Genomic DNA, 21,038 nt, shown 5'->3' with positions numbered 1-21,038 from the left:
TAGTCTTGACTATAGATCAGTCTATAGTCTTGACTATAGATAAGTCTATAGTCTTGACTATAGATCAGTCTATAGTCTTGACTATAGATCAATCTTTAGTCTTGACTACAGATCAGTCTATAGTCTTGACTATAGATCAGTCTATAGTCTTGAATATAGATCAGTCTATAGTCTTGATTATAGACCAGTCTATAATCTTGACTATAGATCAGTCTATAGTTTTGTCTATAGATCAGTGAAAAACGTTAGGCTTTTGTCTATAGATCGGTCTATAGTTTGACTATAGATCAGTGAAAAACATTGGGCTTTTTTAATGGAATCAGTACCAAATCGGTAACCTTTCTAAAAAATATAAATTAGTCTTCGATAATATGTAAATCAAACTATGGCCCGATTAATAATATAACTTTAACACTGCCTGTGGCTCTAAATTTTTCAAAACTAAAAATAATTAATAAAATGCAACAAATTGTGGACAAGTTATTTAGTGGTCTTTCGCTAAGCAGAAAACATGAAAAGTGTAGCGTAGGTTTTTGAGAATGTTTTACATAGTTAAAGTTTTAACAAATACTTGAGTTTGCCATGACTAGGCGTAAAAATAATCTTGTAAATATTACAGTTTCAATTTCCTTAAACAGCTTTCACTTACAAAATATATAGAAAAATAAAAGAAGTAGATATTTTTTTATTTATAAATAAAATCAATATTTGTTAAGTGGGAAAAATGTACTTAATAACGAGTTTTATTGCTCTGAATTTAGATTTTTAGTGTTTTTTATATATAGTTGAAAATAGACAACCGATCAAAAGTCTTTTAAATAGTGATTATATCACATGAAGAAAAACGTCATTTTTTCAAATTTATTTAATGTCTGTATTTCACAATTTTCGTCGACTTCCTTTATTGACCCACCTCCTCATCTGGTAGCGAGAACCACAATGCCCCATACAGTTCTGTGGTTTAATGTCAATACAAGCATTTTTTCTACCGTGAACTTTTTTTTTAATTTTCCCCCAATTATATGAAAAACAATAAATGTCATTATCAGATACATTTCATATTTTAAAACACTATAGTATTTTTGATATTTTTTTTTTTCAAATACCATGACTGTCATTTAGTGTTTCTTGTGTGTGAAATATTTGCATGTCATTTTTTCGGATTTTTTTTTTAAACTTTTTATATTTTTCTGTCATTTTGGCTGTTAGAGTGTGAGTGTTGAATGTTGTGTGCATATTAAATTTGTGTGACAAATTTTTAAATATAATTTATTTTTATTTATTTCAATAACAATTCATTAGACTGGTGGACAATTTGTGTCAAATGAGACTTCCTAAATAAAAAATCTCAAAAATAGGATGGGATTTTTTAAAAATATAAGTTAAGCTTTAGGAACTCTGCTGGACTAGGGGGATCTTAAAGACGTTCTTTACCTATTCTTAATTTTAAAGAATCCATAATATTGACTGTATATTGCCTTGACTACAAATAGTCTACAGTCTTGACTATAGATAGTCTTTAGTGTTGACTATAGATAGTCTATAGTCTTGACTATAGATAGTCTATAGCCTTGAATATAGATAGTCAATAGTCTTGACTACAGATAGTTTAAAGTCTTGACTATATTAAGTCCATACTCTTGACTATATAAAGTATATAGTCTTGACTATATAAAGTCTATAGTCTTAACTATATATTGTCTATAGTCTTGAATATAGCTAGTCTATAGTCCTGACTATAGCTAATCATAGTCCTGACTATAGCTAGTCATAGTCCTGACTATAGCTATTCATAGCTAGTCATAGTCCTGACTATAGCTAGTCTATGGTGCTGACTATACATAGTCTTTAGTCCTGACTATAGATAGTTGTAGTCGTCACTGTAGATAGTCTATAGTCTTGTCTGTAGATAGTCTATAGTCTTGATTATACATAGTCTATAGTCTTGACTTTATATAGTCTATAGTCTTGACTATAGATAGTATATAGTACTGACTACAGATAGTCTATAGTGCTGACTATAGATTGTCTATAGTCCTGACTATAGATAGTCTACAGTCCTGACACTTGATTGTCTACAGTCAGGACTATAGATTTTCTATAGTCAGGACTATAGATAGTTTATAATCCTGACTATAGATATTCTGTAGTCCTGACCATAGATAATCTATAGTTTAGACTATAGATAGTTTATAATCCTGACTATAGATATTATATAGTCCTGACTATAGATAGTCTATAGTCCTGAATATAGATAGTCTATAATCTTGACTATAGATAGCCTATATTCTTGACTATAGATAGTCTATATTCTTGACAAAATATAGTCTTTATTCTTGACTATAGATAGTCTTGACATTGGATAATCTATTTTCTTGAGGCTTGACTATAGTCTATACTATAGATGTTTTATAGTCTCGTGTATAGATAGTCTATAGTCTTGACTATAGACTAGTCTAGACTATAGTCTTGGCTATAGATAGTCTATAGTTTAGATTATAAATAGTTTATATATGGTCTATAAGCTTGATTATAAATAGTCTTTAATCTACACTATAGATAGTCTTGTTTATAAATAGTTTATAATCTTAACTATAAGAAGTCTTGACTATAAATAGTTTATAAACTTAACTATAAGCTTATTACCCTTAGTAGATTGATATAGCCATGGCAATAAATAGTCAAGAAGATCCAATTATATATATTCTATTCATCTCTCCAATCCGAATTCTCTTTACTTAAAATATTATAATTTATGCAATTATTATATTTTACAAAATATAAAATATTTAAAATCAAATTGAATTTAAATTAATTTTTTATCAAATTTATCAACAATATTTATTCATTTGGTAAAATATACTTTATTATGCAGTAAATAAATACAAAGCAATAAATTTTAAATTATATATTGTAAAATTCAAAATATTTTGTAAATCTTTAAATGCTGTGTAATCATAAATGTGCCATCTGTTGGTTTAAATTTTGAATATTTCTATAGCAAAAAAAAATGCCCTATGGGAGCAACTGCATATTTCCACTCAATAAATAAAATACTTTTATACACAACATTTTATTTAAATCTCATTTATGTATGTATATGAACATGTAAATTCTATAGAAACAAAATATTCATACGTATTTGTATTTTAAACCTAAAAGCGGTTTAAAACATGTAAAAATAATGAATGAATTTTTTTTGAAAATGATAACAATTTGAAAATAATAAAAACAAAATATGTGTGAACCCACCCAAGTGGGAAACGAACAATTGCATATTTTAAACTGTGCAATAATATGGACATAAATTGAACCTAAATTATTTTGGAGCATATTTTTGCTTGCTTTAGCTTAAGTAATATTTTTTCAACTTACAAACATATTTTTACTATATTTATACTATTTACATGAAAAACTAAACCTTTATATCTAAAGCAATCAAATCAAATTGGTAATAAAGGTGTAAGTAAATGTGTAAATATACCAGAACAAAAACATTACGAAGTAGAAAAAAGAATCAACTAAATATTTATGCATACAAACAAGGACTCAACGAGGTGATATGTATTTATTACAAGTATCAATTGTTGGTTTTTGCTATTACTTCCTTTAACAGGAAATCGAAATGGTAAAGTAGGAGGAGGAAGGGCATTATAATATGTGATTGTGTGTCAGGAAACTTGCATGTATTAGAATGACGGAGAATAAGAAGAATAAATAAAAAACCCATAAGATAAAAATACAAGTAAATTGGACTAAAATGCTACAAGTTAAGAAGAAACTAAAACATGCTAGAGAATAAATATTTACCTTGCAGTTTTTAAATATCGCAAAATATAACTTTAAATTAACTATAGATTATACTTCAGATCTGTTTATAGTTTTAAGATCGGTCAATAGTCTTGATTAAAGATCAGTCAATAGTCTTGACTATAGATCAGTCTTTTTTCATGACTATAGATCAGTCTATAGTCTTGACTATAGATCAGTCTATAGTCTTGACTATAGATCAGTCTATAGTCTTGACTATAGATCAGTCTATAGTCTTGACTATAGATCAGTCTATAGTCTTGACTATAGATCAGTCTATAGTCTTGACTAAAGATCAGTCTATAGATCAGTCTATAGTCCAGACTATAGATCAGTCTATAGTCCACACTATAGATCAATCTATAGTCCAGACTATAGATCAGTCTATAGGCATGGCTATAGATCAGTCTATAGTCCTGACTATAGATCAGTCTATAGTCCTGACAATAGATCAGTCTATAGTCCTGACTTTAGATCTATAGTCTATAGTCCTGACTATAGATCAGTCCATATTCTATTGATCAGTCATGTTCTTAACTATAGGCCATTCTATATCCTTAAATATAGATCAGCTTTACTAAAGATCAGTCTATGGTTTTGACTATATAACATACTATATTGTCCTTAGCTTAATAGTCTTGATTATAGATTATTGAAACTGCAGGGTTACTATTATACAATTCAATGCCAACATGTATGGTTTGATGTTCAGGTGTCAGTGTATTGTTAACAAATGAAATATGAAATTTAAATTGTCAGACGATTGAAGAAAATTATGGGAAATGAACGAAATAGCATTTGAACTGGTATTTTCTTGGAATCCGATTTGTTATCATAAATATTTAATCTTGTTATAAGAAATATGGAACAACATAAATTAACCTTTTGCCAAAATAGTTGCGGTATTCTTGGCGACGAGGCCATATTGTGGAGTTAGACTAATTGACAGATAGGTAATACTAGTATGTAAAGATTGCAGGTACTAAATTTGTTTTAAACTTAACTAAGCAAATGCTTTTCACAGGTAGTAGAATGTCTATAAAACTCAATACAAACTCAATTTCTAGAAAACTAACAAACATCCTCATAAACATATGAACACATATGACAAGGTATCAATATCAATATAAAAAATAAATTCGATTAAATTTAACTTTATCATGTAAAAAACGAAAAATAAAAATTGCAGCAAACAGGTTCATTCCGAACAAGATTTTCATTCTTTCCCCTGCAGTGACATTGTAAAGTGTAAGAATAATTTTACTAAGGTAATTTTATTACGTTAAATATATGCATGTATGTGTGTATGTATATAGAATATTTTTAGTAAAACTTTTTAAAAATAGAGCTCATACATCCTTCCTGATGCTGGCAAAACTTTCTCATTCAGTTTATTATATTGCTATTAGTTCATACAGCTCTGATATTTTGAAATTACATTTTATATTTTTATATATTTGTTAAGAAATTTTAGAGCAAAAGATTGCTGAAAAGTTTTTCTTACTTACTCGTAGTTCTTAAAAAGCAAAAAATAAAAAACTTTTATTATCATGAACATATTTGGCGTGTCACTTTCACTTAATTTATTTTGATGATTTTACAAAAAAGTTATTATTAGTTTTAAGTTTATAAAAAAAAAACTTGTTAGTGAGGTTAAGTGGGAAAAGATAAGTTGGACATTTTCTATCAGTGAAAAATTTATGGAGTCCGTAAATATGATTTACAAACTTATGTGAAAAATTTTTGTATATTAAGTAGAAAATCGAAAATTTTATTTCTTGATAAAAATTTTGAATGTATAGTTCAGACTATATTCTTTTCCATAGTCCAGACTATAGTCTATTCTATAGTCCAGACTATAGTCTATTCTATAGTCCAGACTATAGTCTATTCTATAGTCCAGACTATAGTCTATTCTATAGTCCAGACTATAGTCTATTCTATAGTCCAGACTATAGTCTATTCTATAGTCCAGACTATAGTCTATTCTATAGTCCAGACTATAGTCTATTCTATAGTCCAGACTATAGTCTATTCTATAGTCCAGACTATAGTCTATTCTATAGTCCAGACTATAGTATATTCTATAGTCCAGACTATAGTCTATTCTATAGTCCACACTATTGTCTATTCTAGAGTCTAGACTATAGTCCATTATATATTCCTTAATGTAGTCTATTCGGTTTAAAACTTCCGAGAAATAATATCTATATATAAGTTCATGTTTTTCTTTCTATAAAATTACCCAGACATTTTTCTATGAGTTGCAATACGATACTTTATTTATCCTTGTTAACAGTATATACATATTTATACATACAATTTATTATCAATAAACTAACATGGAGTTTATAACCCAGTGGGAAATTAAACATTGTCAAAAATGATTTTTTTTATAAAAAAAACATATTACACAACTTAATGTTGTGATGTTGCAATTTTGAATTTAAAATTGCTTGAAATATGTGAAAAAAAGAAAAAAAAATCATTAGCTATAAAAATTTCCAAATGGCTAGGCAGATAGCTAACATACTAAAGCTACTTGTTAGTTTATATGTACTTATATACAATTTATGAATTGTTGTAAATCCAAATATCTCAACTCGACATGTCTCTGTTGCTTTAAGTGAACGATGAGTATGTGTGTGTGTTTGTGAGTGAAAAGAGGAAAAGTAATCAACTTGATGCTTGTATTTTATGCAAATTTTCTTTAAAATGCAAATCAAAATCATCATATAAATAACGAGTGTTCGTGAGCTATGTTTGCTACTCCCACTTCCACTAAGCTTTTTTAATGGAAACAAACATTTACACAAAACTCTAGACTCGCAATAGTAAATGCAGATATTGAAAGTTAAGATTTTTGACTTGTGGGAATTGTCTCAAAAGTGTGAGCTATGAACTTTATATTCTTTTATTTGAAATCTTGGTGATAGAGAGATCATAAGAGGTCAAAGTGCCCTTTGTCTATAAGTAATTTTATATTTCTAATTTCAATACAGCAAGAGACTTGTGCTGTACGACTGCTTGTTACTTCAAATTGTATCTATGGTTCCATAAAACACAATTTCATTCAATGCATCTCCAAAAATCTTTCTAAAAAAAAAAAAAATTATAAACCAACCCACGCTATACTTATCCGAAATTCAAAAAAATAATATATACACAAATGTTCTATCACCTGAAATGTCAGTAAATAAAAGCAAGAAGTATATGTATATCATTTCCTTAAACTAGAGTGAAAAAAATTCAGGTGAATACGACTATTTGATACACTACACCCATTTTTTGATAGTAGGAATATAGTGTGGTATAAATAAACTTGAACTGAACTAGAACTGAATTAGAACTGAACTAGAACTGAACTAGAACTGAACTAGAACTGAACTAGAACTGAACTAGAACTGAACTAGAACTGAACTAGAACTGAACTAGAACTGAACTAGAACTGAACTAGAACTGAACTAGAACTGAACTAGAACTGAACTAGAACTGAACTAGAACTGAACTAGAACTGAACTAGAACTGAACTAGAACTGAACTAGAACTGAATTAGAACTGAACTAGTAAACAATTATATTTTCAAAAACTAACGGGATATTAGTATAACTGTATTTGTGCAGTAGTAGCTTTGATTGTGTTTATTTTCAATGATTGACTTGACGCTTGGTATTTGAAGAGTCTATTTACAAATGCTGTTTGTTGCCGGATCCTGATGCTGTTGCTGGATTCAGTTGTAAATTATAAAAAGGGTGAATATATTTGCATTTCATTTTTCTTCTCTAGTTATGCTGTGAAAAGAATAGATTTGTATGAATCCTGGAATCCTTTGGCAGTTATTTAGAAAATGAAATATAAAATATTTCATTGTATGTGTGTCTATGGCATTTACAAAATATTGTCAATGATAAATAAATTTTTTTTCTTTTAGCTTAAATTTGGCTGCTGGGTTTTTTTTAACATTAAGGCTATTAATATTAATTAAAGGTTTTTATTTTGTGCATAAATTTGTTTAAATTTAAAAGCATTTTGGTTTGAAGTTTTTAAGAGACATTTTTTTATGAAGTTTTTTTTTAAAGAACACTTAATTTGGCTTGGGGTTAGGATAACTTTTATTTAAAGTTGTTGAGACAATCAAGAGAATTTTAAAATGTTCATTTTGTTTGTTTAACTGGTGGTTTCGGCTTTTTTGTGAAAATTGTTTATTTTGTGGGGTTTTCTATGGAAAACGGAAAGTCTAGCTTTTTTTTAGCAACATTTTAAGTAAATACTCATGTTATTTTTCAATTATTTGTTGCAAAATATGCTTCCACTTTTCTGCTACCGAAATGCCAAAACTCTCAACATATCAAAACAAAAAAAGGATAATTTGAAGACTTTGGTTTATTAAAATTTTTTATTTTGTAAAATTTTGCCATTGAATTGAAGGAATAGCTTTTGGTGGCAAATAATATTTGCATAAGACAAATCAAAACCCCCAAAAACCAAAACAAAAATTTTTAAAACCACCATTCTTTAAGAGAATTTTTATCATTCTTTAAGAAAACTTTCATTTTATCAATAATTTCTAAAAAAAAATTTACTTATCATAAATTTAATAAAAATTCCAGACATTTTAATCCTTTATATTAAAGTTTATAAAAAGCACTTAATGAAAACAACAACATGTTAATGGAAATGTGTATTAATTTATTATTGAATTATTTGTTAAACAAAAGAAAAAAAAGAGAAAGATAAAATCGAAAACAAAAATAAAATCTGAAATGTTTAATTTATTGCCTCCGAAGGGAGTAAGGAGATCACATTAATTCAACAATATTATGACATTGATTAAAATGGAAAATGCTGGCAAATTATGAATTTTTTCTTATGATGCTCTCATCCTTATAATTGTATTCAACTCAACTACTAAAGCTACATATTATAAGAAATTCCTTTTTTGTTTTTTGTTTGTCATATCCTTTTTATCCCTCATAACGATATGCTTTCGTGTTGCCATAAATCCTGCAATAAAAGCTTAACCATCTGAAGCTGATAAATGAATATGACTGTGAAATTATATTCTGAAGATGGTTGGTTGGCAAAACGACTGCTTTCTGCCTTTTTTTTCATTCTATTATTTGTACAGCAAAGTAATTTATATTCTGTGGAATAACTTATTTTGACATAAAGGAACAGAACAAATAACAATAAATTGACCATTAAATTTGGTCAAGGCAAATCAAAACAGTCAATATTTTCTTTTAAAAAGATAACGACAAAAATATTAATGTTGCTGTTAATTAACACAAATTTTGAAATATCGTTATTTTACAATCTTACGAGAAGATAAAGAACAAACTTGGTTATTTAATTTATTACAATTTGTTCATGTTCAGTTCCAGTTTAATTCTAGTTCAGTTTTAGTTCAGTTCTAGCTCAGTTCTAGTTCAGATCTATTTCAGTTCTAGTTCAATTCTAGCTCAGTTCTAGTTCAGATCCAGTTCAGTTCTAGTTTAGTTATAGTTGATTTTTGGTAGGAAATAAAAGTGATCACAGATTTTAATCCTTTTTGCCCTAGAGTCTTCCATTTAGCCAGAAAATGGATCTTTATGTTTTCACCCCAAAAATTGGTTTTTGGTAGAAAATAAAAGTAATCACAGATTTTAATCCTTTTTGGCCTAGGGCCTTCCGTTAAGCCAGAAAATGGACTTTTATACTTATTTTGACCCAAAAACTGATTTTTGGTATAAAATAAACATGATCACAAATTTTAATCCTTTTTGCCCTAGAGCCTTCCGTTTAGTCAGAAAATGGATTTTTATGTTTTTACCCAAAAATTGGTTTTTGGTAGAAAATAAAAGTGATCACAGATTTTAATCCTTAGCCAGAAAATGGACTTTTATGTTTTCACCTCAAAATTGATTTTTGGTAAGAAATAAAAGTGATTACAGATTTTAATCCGTTTTGCCCTAGAGCCTTCCGTTTAGCCAGAAAATACATTTTTATGTTTTCACCTCAAAATTGATTTTTGGTAAGAAATAAAAGTGATCACAGATTTTAATCCTTTTTGGCCTAGGGCCTTCCATTTAGCCAGAAATTGGAGTTTTATGTTTTCACTAAAAAACTGATTTTTGATAGGAAATAAAAATGATCACAGATTTGAATCCTTTTTGCCCTAGGGCCTTCCGTTTAGCCAGAAAACGGACTTTTATGTTTTCACCCAAAAAGATTGATTTTTGGTAGAAAATAAAAGTCCTAGGGCCTTCCGTTTAGCCAGAAAATAGACTTTTATGTTTTCACCCAAAAATCAATTTTTTGTAGAAAGTAAAAGTGATCACAAATTTTAATCCTTTTTGCACTAGGGCCTTCCGTTTAGCCAGAAAATGGACTTTTATGTTTTCACCTCAAAATTGATTTTTGGTAGAAAATAAAAGTGATCACAAATTTTAATCCTTTTTGCCTTTTTTGCCAGTCTTCCGTTTAGCCAGAAAATTGACTTTCTATTTTCAACCAAAAATTGATTTTTGGTACGAAATAAAAGTGATCACAGATTTTAATCCTTTTTGCCCTAGGGCCTTCCGTTTAGCCAGAAAATGGACTTTTATGTTTTCACCCAAAAATCGATTTTTTGTAGGAAATAAAAGTGATCACAGATTTTTATCCTTTTTGCCGTAGGGCCTTCCGTTTAGCCAGAAAATGGACTTTTATGTTTTCACCCAAAAATCGACTTTTTGTAGGAAATAAAAGTGATCACAAATTTTAATCTTTTTTGCCCTAGAGCCTTCCGTTTAGCCAGAAAATGGACTTTTATATTTTCACCCAAAATTCAATTTTTAGTAGAAAATAAAAGTGATCACAGATTTTAGCCCTTTTTGGCCTAGGGCCTTCCGTTTAGCCAGAAAGTGGACTTTTATGTTTTCATCAAAAAAATCGATTTTTGGTATAAAATAAAAGTGATCACAGATTTTAATCCTTTTTGCAATAGAGCCTTCCGTTTAGCCAGAAAATGGACTTTTATGTTTTCACCCAAAAATTGATTTTTGGAAGAAAATAAAAGTAATCACAGATTTTAGCCTTTTTTGTCCTAGGGCCTTCCGTTTAGCCAGAAAATGGACTTTTATGTTTTCAGCCAAAAATTTGATTTTTGATATAAAATAAAATAAAAAATCGATTTTTAGTACAAAATAAAAGTGATCACAGATTTTAATCCTTTTTGCCCTAGGGCCTTCGGTTTAGCCAGAAATTGGAGTTTTATGTTTGCACCCAAAAAAATTATTTTTGGTTTGATGAAACAAAAAATCGATTTTTGGTATAAAATAAAAGTGATCAGAGATTTTAATACTTTTTGCCGTAGTGCCTTCCGTTTAGCCAGAAAATGGACTTTTATGTTTTCACCTCAAAATTGATTTTTGGTAGAAAATAAAAGTGATCACAGATTTTAATCCTTTTTGCCCTAGGGCCTTCCGTTTAGCCAGAAAATGGACTTTTATGTGTTCACCCGAAAATAGATTTTTTGTGGGAAATAAAAGTGATCTCAGATTTTAATCCTTTTTGCCCTAGGGCCTTCCGTTTTCACTAAAAAATCGATTTTTTGTACGAAATAAAAGTGATCACAGATTTCAATCCTTTTTGCCATAGGGCCTTCCGTTTAGCCAGAAAATGGACTTTTATGTTTTCACCTCAAAATTGATTTTTGGTAGAAAATAAAAGTGATCACAGATTTTAACCCTTTTTGCCCTAGAGCCTTCCGTTTAGCCAGAAGATGGACTTTTATGTCTTCACCCAAACATTGATTTTTGGTAGAAAATATAAGTGATCACAGATTTTAGCCCTTTTTGGTCTGGAGCCTTCCGTTTAGCCAGGAAATGGACTTTTATGTTTTCATCAAAAAATCGATTTTTAGTACAAAATAAAAGTGATCACAGATTTTAATCAGTTTTGCCGTAGTGCTTTCCGTTTAGCCAGAAAATTGACTTTTATGTTTTCACCCAAAAAAAATGATTTTTGATAAAAAATAAAAGTGATCACAGATTTTAATCCTTTTTGCCATAGGGCCTTCCGTTTAGCCAGAAATTGATCACAGATTTTAGCGCTTTTTGGCCTGGAGCCTACCGTTTAGCCAGGAAATGGACTTTTATGTTTTCATCAAAAAATCGATTTTTAGTACAAAATAAAAGTGATCACAGATTTTAATCAGTTTTGCCGTAGAGCTTTCCGTTTAGCCAGAAAATTGACTTTTATGTTTTCACCCAAAAAAAAAAATGATTTTTGATAAAAAATAAAAGTGATCACAGATTTCAATCCTTTTTGCCATAGGGCCTTCCGTTTAGCCAGAAATTGGAGTTTTATGTTTTCACCCAAAAATTTACTTTTGGTAGAAAATAAAAGTGATCACAGATTTTAATCTTTTTTGCCCTAGGGCCTTCCGTTTATCGAAAAAATGGACTGTTATGTTTCCACCTCAAAATTGATTTGCCCTAGGGCCTTCGTTTAGCCAGAAAATGGATTTTTAAATTTTAACCTCAAAATTGGTTTTTGGTAGAAAATAAAAGTAATCACAGCTTTTAATCCTTTTGCCCTAAGGCCTTCCGTTTAGCCAGATAATGGATTTTTATGTTTTCACCCAAAAATTGATTTTTGGCAGGAAAATTAAAGTGATCACAGATTTTAATCCTTTTTGCCCTAGAGCCTTTAACTTTTATGTTTTCACCCCAGAAAATTGATTTTTGGTACGAAATAAAAGTGATCACAGATTTTAAATCTTTTTGCCCCAAATACATTTTAAATACCTTTTAAGGTAAAAACTGTTTGTAAATAAAAACTTTTAATAACAACTTTATAAATAACAATTTAGTACTTGTAATTTTGTAAAGTAATTTTATATAAAATTGTTTATAAAATTTAACTAATAAATATATTGAAAATATTTTATCTTTTTAGGTATGTAACTAATTATAATGAAGATCTTGGTTCTATATATAGTAAGTACAACAATATAAAATGTACATTAATAATTACGAATATATATTTAAATATTCAAGAAAACCTTGTAAAACTCTTCGAAACTAATAAATTGTTGTAATTAATGTTCATACACACATACATATATTTAGTGGTAAATGTATTCAAGATTTTCAAACTAAAACTAACCATCTGTTTACTGACAGATACAAGCACACATACATAAATAAATAATTAAAACTAAAGGTAATTACATCAATTCTTTGACGTGATGAAACTAAAAATTATAAAAAATAATAATAAATTGTAAAAAATATATTTTATATTTATTAAAGTACATACAGGTACTCATGTATTAAGATGAGTACCTACGTATATAGATGATTAAAAATTCCAAGTTTGTGAAGTTTATCTTGAGTAAAATTACAACCGGAATGATGAAAAAATCCAAGCACCGTTAAGCGTAAAAGTAAACATTAATTTTGCACACACACACACACACACACACATCAAAAGAGAAAAATGAAAAGTTAAGAAAAATTGTATCTAGAACATCTTCATCATACTTAAGATTTTAATTGTATTTACATATGAGAAATCTACACTCAAACATATATGTATAAACATGTAAAGACAAAAGGTATAATTATTGTCTGTAGAAAATTATTATCTATTTATTCAACTGTTGGTTTCTTTGGTTTGATATCATACATAGTTTTGAGTTTTTTCTTTATATTTTCCTTTTATCTAATGAGGAAATTAATTATCAGTTTATATATCTTGAAAATTTCTGCAGAAAGAAAAAAAAATTGCGTTTATAACAAACGCAATCATCTGATTATCACAAGTGATAATCAACTTAAGTAAAAATGTTACACAGTTTCTGTTCAAAAGATTTAAAGAAATTAAGTGGAAAATAAAACCATTCATTTAATGAAAATTTATGTTTTTCGATGTCAAAACTATATAAAACGACATGCTACAGAAATTGTTTAATTCCGAAAAGAAAAAGATTTAAGCTACTAATTATACATTTTCCCTCAAATATATCTTTTAGGAAAAGGTGTAGCTGGAAAGCATAATAATGATAGACGTTTGTAATTATTAGTGTAAATAGTTGTTGTATTAATGTGTAGATGACACGAAAAGTTCGTTGGAAAATTTATAACGGTTCATCTTGTAAATTCATTTGTGTGTAAATGTAACCCAGCAGTTCAATTCTAGTTCAGTTTTAGTTCAGTTCTAGTTCAGTTCTAGTTCAGTTTTAGTTCAGTTCTAGTTCAGTTCTAGTTCAGTTCTAGTTCAGTTCTAGTTCAGTTCTAGTTCAGTTCTAGTTCAGTTCTAGTTCAGTTCTAGTTCAGTTCTAGTTCAGTTCTAGTTCAGTTCTAGTTCAGTTCTAGTTCAGTTCTAGTTCAGTTCTAGTTCAGTTCTAGTTCAGTTCTAGTTCAGTTCTAGTTCAGTTCTAAACTGTTGGGTTTTAAACATTATACTATACGTATGTGTTTGTGTGTTGTTTTAATTCCCTCTTAAATTATAACATTTTTGGTGTCTATTGTTGTTGTGTTTTTGTTTTTTCTGTTATTGTACTTCTTACGTTAATTAATTTACAGCATTTTTAATGAGCAGATTTTATAAATTTATCATGAATTTATAATGAATATTGCCGGTAGCTACTTACTCCCATACATATGCACTTACACATACAAATGATTCATTTTCTTTTCGTAATTGTATTTTTCTGCACGAAATATTTTGAACTTTAATAAATTTAGATTGATGGCGTATATTATTTGAAAGAAATTCTCATGAAAATGTTAAAATAAATAAAAGATTTTATATTTTATAGTAGAATTAACAAGAAGAAATCAGTTAAATGATGTAATGAAGGTATATATTTTTCTTTGGCATATAAATGAATGGAGTTGGAATGGAACTGATCCTTTTATTTTCATGAGATAGTTATGACTTGATATTTATTCACTCTTCTAGGATCTTGTCGGAATGATTAAAAGTGTGACCGAGAAAAAGTTTTTCTTAGTTGATCAAAAGAAACTAACTGGCCCCTGTTTTGTATCATATAGGTTCAAAATTGGAGGCTTTTGTTTGTTAGAGATGAGATGATTTATATATTTCTGAAAGACTCTATTTTTTGAGTTACAAACAGTAGAAATCTACCTGTTTGGTTATAGTTTTACTTAACAATATTTGTTTAAGCAAATAAAACAAATTTAATTTTACAAGTGCACACTTACACTCTATTGTTTTAATTAAACTTTGATCAATCAAGTGAAGTATTTTGTGCACAATAACATGTGTTTTTTTTTTGCTTATATTCCAAGTGTACTTACTGGAGAGTGCCTAGTAAGCACTATGGGTCTTTAACAAGTTCAAATATGTATGTATAAGTAGTGCACTTGCCATCAAAGTGCATAAAGTTTACTATGTGCATACAAGTGAGTGTTAATACAAAGAAACAATAACATCAATTGAAAATAAACTATATGTATAGTAAAATAACAAGAGTTAATACAACAACAGCATGAACTACAACTATTTTAATGTTACTGACCATCGAACATTATCACGTTAACTTTACGAGAGTTGACGCTACGCATCGTTAAGTGTTTGATAAAGAAGAATAAAACTTTAAATCACATACCTATAGACATTCAAACAAGCCCTGCAATTTTCTGACAATTGTCCCAGACTAGTTACCTAATTCACCCCTTAGGGTTAATGTTGTTTACAGAATAAGCTTATGCTTAACCTGTTCGCTTGTAGAGACTACAACGACACTTTTTTGATGGTTAAGTAGACAATTGATTCTATCATCAGTTACTTCTGTATAAATTGACTTCTTCTTGATTGCTTGAGGACACTGAACTTCTCATCTAACCTGATAAATTTATAATTGCCAAATGTTTGTTTATTTAGTAAAAAAAATCCGACTTTAGTTTAGTGTAGGAATACCTTGACTCCTTGCAAAACTGCTGGAATTTGCTGACATACAAAAACACCAAAATGTGTATTATATCGTTGGGTGGTGGTCATGGTGAATCATTTAATGCATGTGCATTCACTCAATAACCAAACATCAGCACAATGGACACATAGTTAAACCCACAAACGTTGGCCATTTTCACATCCATACATATAGTGCATTCGCTTGGCGAGTGTATATTTGTGGAAGGAACCTTACAATAACATGGTAGTGTTATACTTCAGTTAACCTCAAGAGCAAAAATACAACAAGAACAACAACAACAAACAAGAAACACAAAAACTTCAATAACTGCAAATGCATAATAAAAACTACAAGAAATAAAACGAAGCATACAAACTGTTAGTGCAAAATCATTGAAACCCATAAATGACCATCAGCTAAAAACACCAGTAACAACAGCAGCAACAGCAGTAACAAAAGTACCGACCAACAGTCTACCAACAACACTTTACAGTCAAAACAAAAAAAAAACACATGCAAGCTCTACTAAACAATGACATTTGAAACAACTATCAAAATAGTTGTTGTAGACATCTACAATAAATAACAATTACCTACACTACTCAGTTTACCAAACTAACAAAATATTACACCATTTCCATTTATTTCCAATTCAGAATAGGGAATAGAGTGATTAATTTTTACTCAAATTCAAGAAATTTTCACAGAATCAGTACATTTTCTCGTGGATCCCGGACAGACAATGCATTTGGGATGACTACTATGTGGTTTTACAAAAATGTTGTAATCATATAGACAATTGGGACTACGTTGGATTTTTGGATTATGATAGACAATTCCGAATAAGTAATAGACTGTAAACGCTAAAGTCTATACTATAGAATAGACTATAGTCTGGACTATATAATAGACTATAGTCTGGACTAGAGAATAGACTATAGTCTGGACTATATAATAGACTATAGTCTGGACTATATAATAGACTATAGTCTGGACTATAGAATAGACTATAGTCTGGACTATAGAATAGGCTATAATCTGGATTATAGAATAGACTATAGTCTGGACTATAGAATAGGCTATAGTCTGGACTATGAAATAGGCTATAGTCTGGACTATAGAATAGACCAAAGGCTGGACTATAGAATAGATTATAGTCTGGATTATAGAAAAGACTATAGTCTGAACTATAGAATATACTATAGTCTGAACTATAGAATAGACTATAATTTGACTATAGAATAGACTATAGTTTGGACTTTAAAATAGACTACACTCCTAGACACGCACAAATTAGGCCACAGACAAAGAAAGTGTTCGACCTTTGGCACTTCATTCTTCAATGTTATAACATTTGCAAAAGTAAATTGAGTCAAACACAGCTTTTAGTTATAACAATCGATCTTGCATATGCACCCTGAAAAGACCAACATCCTGCAAGTGATCATGGGTGTCCATCTGATATCGGCATTAATTACCACTTCTTGAAGATGACTACCAGTTTAAAACTAGTACGGACCTGGAGCTGTATATTATCAGCCGTATATTATCATTTTAAAAGACATTCAGCATTTATGAACCTAATTTGATAAAGTGTAGTCCCAAGTTCACTATAAAACCAGGCCACCGTATATTCTATAGCACGTGATCAACCGATGCTCAACCGATCTAATATGAATAAAACGAATAAAATATTAACTTTAAGTATGTCACAGAATTATGGGCATAGGTCTAAACTTTAGATCACTACTTCTCTAAATGTCCAGCTTCTGATCGAATATATCAGAATTAAAAAATCTTATTCTACAATGAACATGTTAGGATCCTCCTGTGCTTATATTACAACTTTTTCTCAAGAGACTAAAGACTGTATTGAAAAACCTCAATTCCTTTAGGCAACAGTGTAAACTAAACTTTAAAATAGTTAATGTTTACTGTTGGTCATTCAACACTTTGTGTGTGTATGACAAATCTAAAATTTCAAAGATTTTTTAACAACACATACTCCTCCCTTGTATACGCAAAAAAAAAACATCAGCATCATCATTATTTATATTATCATAATGATTATTAAATCTTAATTACTGAAGGCTTTTACAGACTTCTTCTGTTAAGAGGAATTTAAATTAATTTTGGGTTTTTCAATTAGATTTGATTCCATTGAAATGTTGAAATATTTTTAGGTTTTTCTCTCTCTCTCTCTATTGAAGATTACTTAGGTCGACAAAATTTTAACCCCGAGTCCGAAATATATTTTCGTAAAGGTTTGAGCTGAATTCGAGCCTGGCTTCAGATAGTATACAACATTTTTTAAAGTTCTCTTGGCATTGTTATAACCTCTCTAAGAGGTTCAAAAATTGGGTTGTTTAAAATTTCAGGACACTATATCTCAAGTACCAGATATATTAAAGACAATCACATTCAGATTTAGTGCGGCTCAATTCTTTAGGAAAGTGTATATAAAAAGTTTCAGGATTTCAACATTTTTAAAATTTGTCGGACTATGTTATTATTTCTGATCTTGCCTTGTCCGTTGGTCTATAGACGCCAAACTTGAATTTTAATATTGTCGAATATGAACCGATCGTTTAATAAAACGTCTAATATAAGCATGAGCTTTTAAGGAAAAGAAAGTCCAACTCTTAGAAATGAAGGAAAATATTGTGTCAAATGTGTCTGAAAGAAACCGTGATCTGCTTTTTGCTGATCCTGAATGAAAATCTTTGAAAATAGTTTAAATATTTCATCATAACGATCAGGAACCTTAACATTTATATCTAGCGAAAAGTATAACAAATATGGTGGAAATCTCCTAAAATTGGTTTTAAATCCAGATCAAAACTAACGAAATTAAGTTTTCAGAGATAAATGAATGCATAGATGGCGCTTATTGTAATTAAACGCCTAAGCATTTAAGAAGCTTACGAAGGCACCATGTACTATTATAACGGAGTTGTTGCATATTCCAGCAGTACGACAAAGAGTCAATGCATCCGAAATAGGCTGTGATTTCCATTTACGTCGAACCACCTAGTTGCCTCTGTTTCGTCATGGATGTATTCTTTTGTAAACGAAAGACAAAACAATCGTACCTATAGTGACCCCTTTGTAAGCGAGAGAGTGGTCAGTTGAAAAACAAACATAGCTTTTTGCTGTCTCTTTGTAATCTATAGGGTGATCATTTGGTTGGTATTACTTCGTCATGGCTTTATTCTTTGTAAACGAAAGTGGAGACAATCGTCACTTTGTAAGCGAGAAAGTTGACAGTTGAACAAAACTTAGATTTTTGTTGTCTCTTTGTAATCTATAAGGTGTCGATTGATATCCACGTAGGACAAGTACACAATTAAGTAGCTAATTTCGTAGACGCTTGGAGGCTGGGTGTAACCCTAAATAGTGGGAACTGAAAAACCGATCTGCTGAGATATTAGAAACACAGACAACTGTGTAGTAGTTTAAGGATGCATATCCGGTTCATATAGTGCCAATTATTAGCAAATGTTTAGTGTTTGCAATATACTAAAACATCTCGCTTTCTTAGGTCTTGCCAGAATGATTAAAAGTGATTTAGGAAAAAAACCTAAATCTTATTAAAAAACCTGTCACCCAAAGGATTTAGAGAATTAATCGAACGTCAGCAATGACGACAATGAAATGAAAGTATACCCTTGAAACGTTTAAAACAAAGTGTTTTCTTCATATGGACTGAATTTTATAACCGCGCCCACTTGATAGATTTATTTTCAAAAGTGGGATGAAAAACATAGAAAATTGTCTCAATTTTGCATTAGTGCTGTAATATGAGTTTAGTTTTCGAGAGTTTTATGATTTAAATTTAAACATAGAGGGCGCCGTATACCAAACAAACGCCTAAGCTAACAGTGTTGATAATCATTCCTTTCTTAACTTATTAAATACAACAAATTTATGTTATTTCCAATGAAATTATAAACAACAGCGACAACCTTATTTATGACACCTTTTTTTCAAAACTTAAACCAAAATTTTATTTCGTTATATAAATTTCAGAGAAACTTGTTTTAAATTTTCGACAAAAGACAAAACAGTGCATTGAAACCATATTTTAAAATGCAGTTTTTTTTTCTTTTCTTAACAAAAAAAATCAAATAAAAATAGTAACAACAAGAAAAATAACATAAAAAGTAACAACAAAAAAACTATTAAAAAATTGTATTAAATAATGCATTGCATGTCTAACTTTATTGTCATCTAGCTGAAACTGAAAAAATACACCACTGGGAAATATATACTTTAACTAACTAACTGGCAGTGTGACTTTAAAATTAAAACTCTTTTTTTTCTCGATTTGTATTTTGTTTTGGTGTTTTTTTTGGAGCTACCATGCAACGCTGACTTTAAAGAAAATTTTAGTGCTAAAACCAACTTTAACAAGTGCGGCCATAAAAAATACAGATCAGTTTAAAACGCTTAATAACATCTACAGAAATATTTTAACTAACATATTTAGTGGCGACAAAAATCTTTACAAAAAATTTTAAATTAATAAAAAAGTGCGTTATTGTTAATTAATAAAGTTTAAAAAAAAAGTTTTGCTAAAGGTGGTCTAAACCCCTGCTATTAAAATAAATTGGTCAATTAAAACACAACAAAGAAAAAACAACTCACAAAAAATACTTTAAACCAATAATTATTATTAAACTTTTTTATTTAATATTTTTTTGTTTAATATTCATTGTTATTAGTTCGTTAACATACATATGCTTAAAAAACAATAAACAAAAAAATGTTGTCTAATATTGTTAAAATAAATTTGTTTAACAAAAACTTTGAAAAAAAAACAAAAAAAATGTACAACTAATTAGCATTTAATTTAACACTTTCCTTTTATTTTATTTTTTTGTAGTTTCTATTAACAAGTGAAAAATGCTAAAAAAACAAAGTAAAAATTAGAACTAAAGTTTTAATTATTTCATTTAAAAAAATTAAAATTCAATTGAAATGGGAATAAATTCATTTGGCAAATAAAGTTCTTAATAAATGTAAAAACCAATTCAAATATTTTTGGAAATACATTTTTAAATGCCGAACTGATTAAATGATTATTTAAGAAAATTATGTAATTAACATAAGTTTTCCCGATAGTGGCTTTAAACCTCAATTACTTAAGAAAGGGATAGCTCAGTTGTAGTTCAATTCTAGTTCAGTTCTAGTTCAGTTCTAGGTCAGTTCCAGTTCAGTTCTAGTTCAGTTCTAGTTCAGTTCTAGTTCAGTTCTAGGTCAGTTCTAGTTCAGTTCTAGGTCAGTTCTAGTTCAGTTCTAGTTCAGTTCTAGTTCAGTT

General features: G+C 29.1%; 1 protein-coding gene across 4 annotated transcripts in view; it reads left to right on the top strand.

The window, feature by feature from the left end:
• Positions 1-21,038, top strand: part of LOC111681708 (rap guanine nucleotide exchange factor 4) — a 114,900-nt gene that overhangs the window by 56,655 nt on the left and 37,207 nt on the right. Inside the window, exon 1 of one of the 4 annotated variants that reach the window (XM_046954018.1) lies at positions 20,112-20,250. The exons of the other annotated variants lie outside the window; for them this stretch is intronic. The gene's annotated coding sequence lies outside the window, so the exon portion shown is untranslated. Of the gene's footprint in view, positions 1-20,111; positions 20,251-21,038 lie in introns of those variants that run through there. 4 annotated transcript variants of the gene reach the window in all.

The sequence above is a fragment of the Lucilia cuprina genome, chromosome 6 (assembly GCF_022045245.1).
Source record: "Lucilia cuprina isolate Lc7/37 chromosome 6, ASM2204524v1, whole genome shotgun sequence".
Lineage (NCBI taxonomy): Eukaryota > Metazoa > Arthropoda > Insecta > Diptera > Calliphoridae > Lucilia > Lucilia cuprina.
The sequence above is the reverse complement of the archived record's forward strand: the minus strand, read 5'-3'. Positions and strand labels throughout refer to the sequence as shown.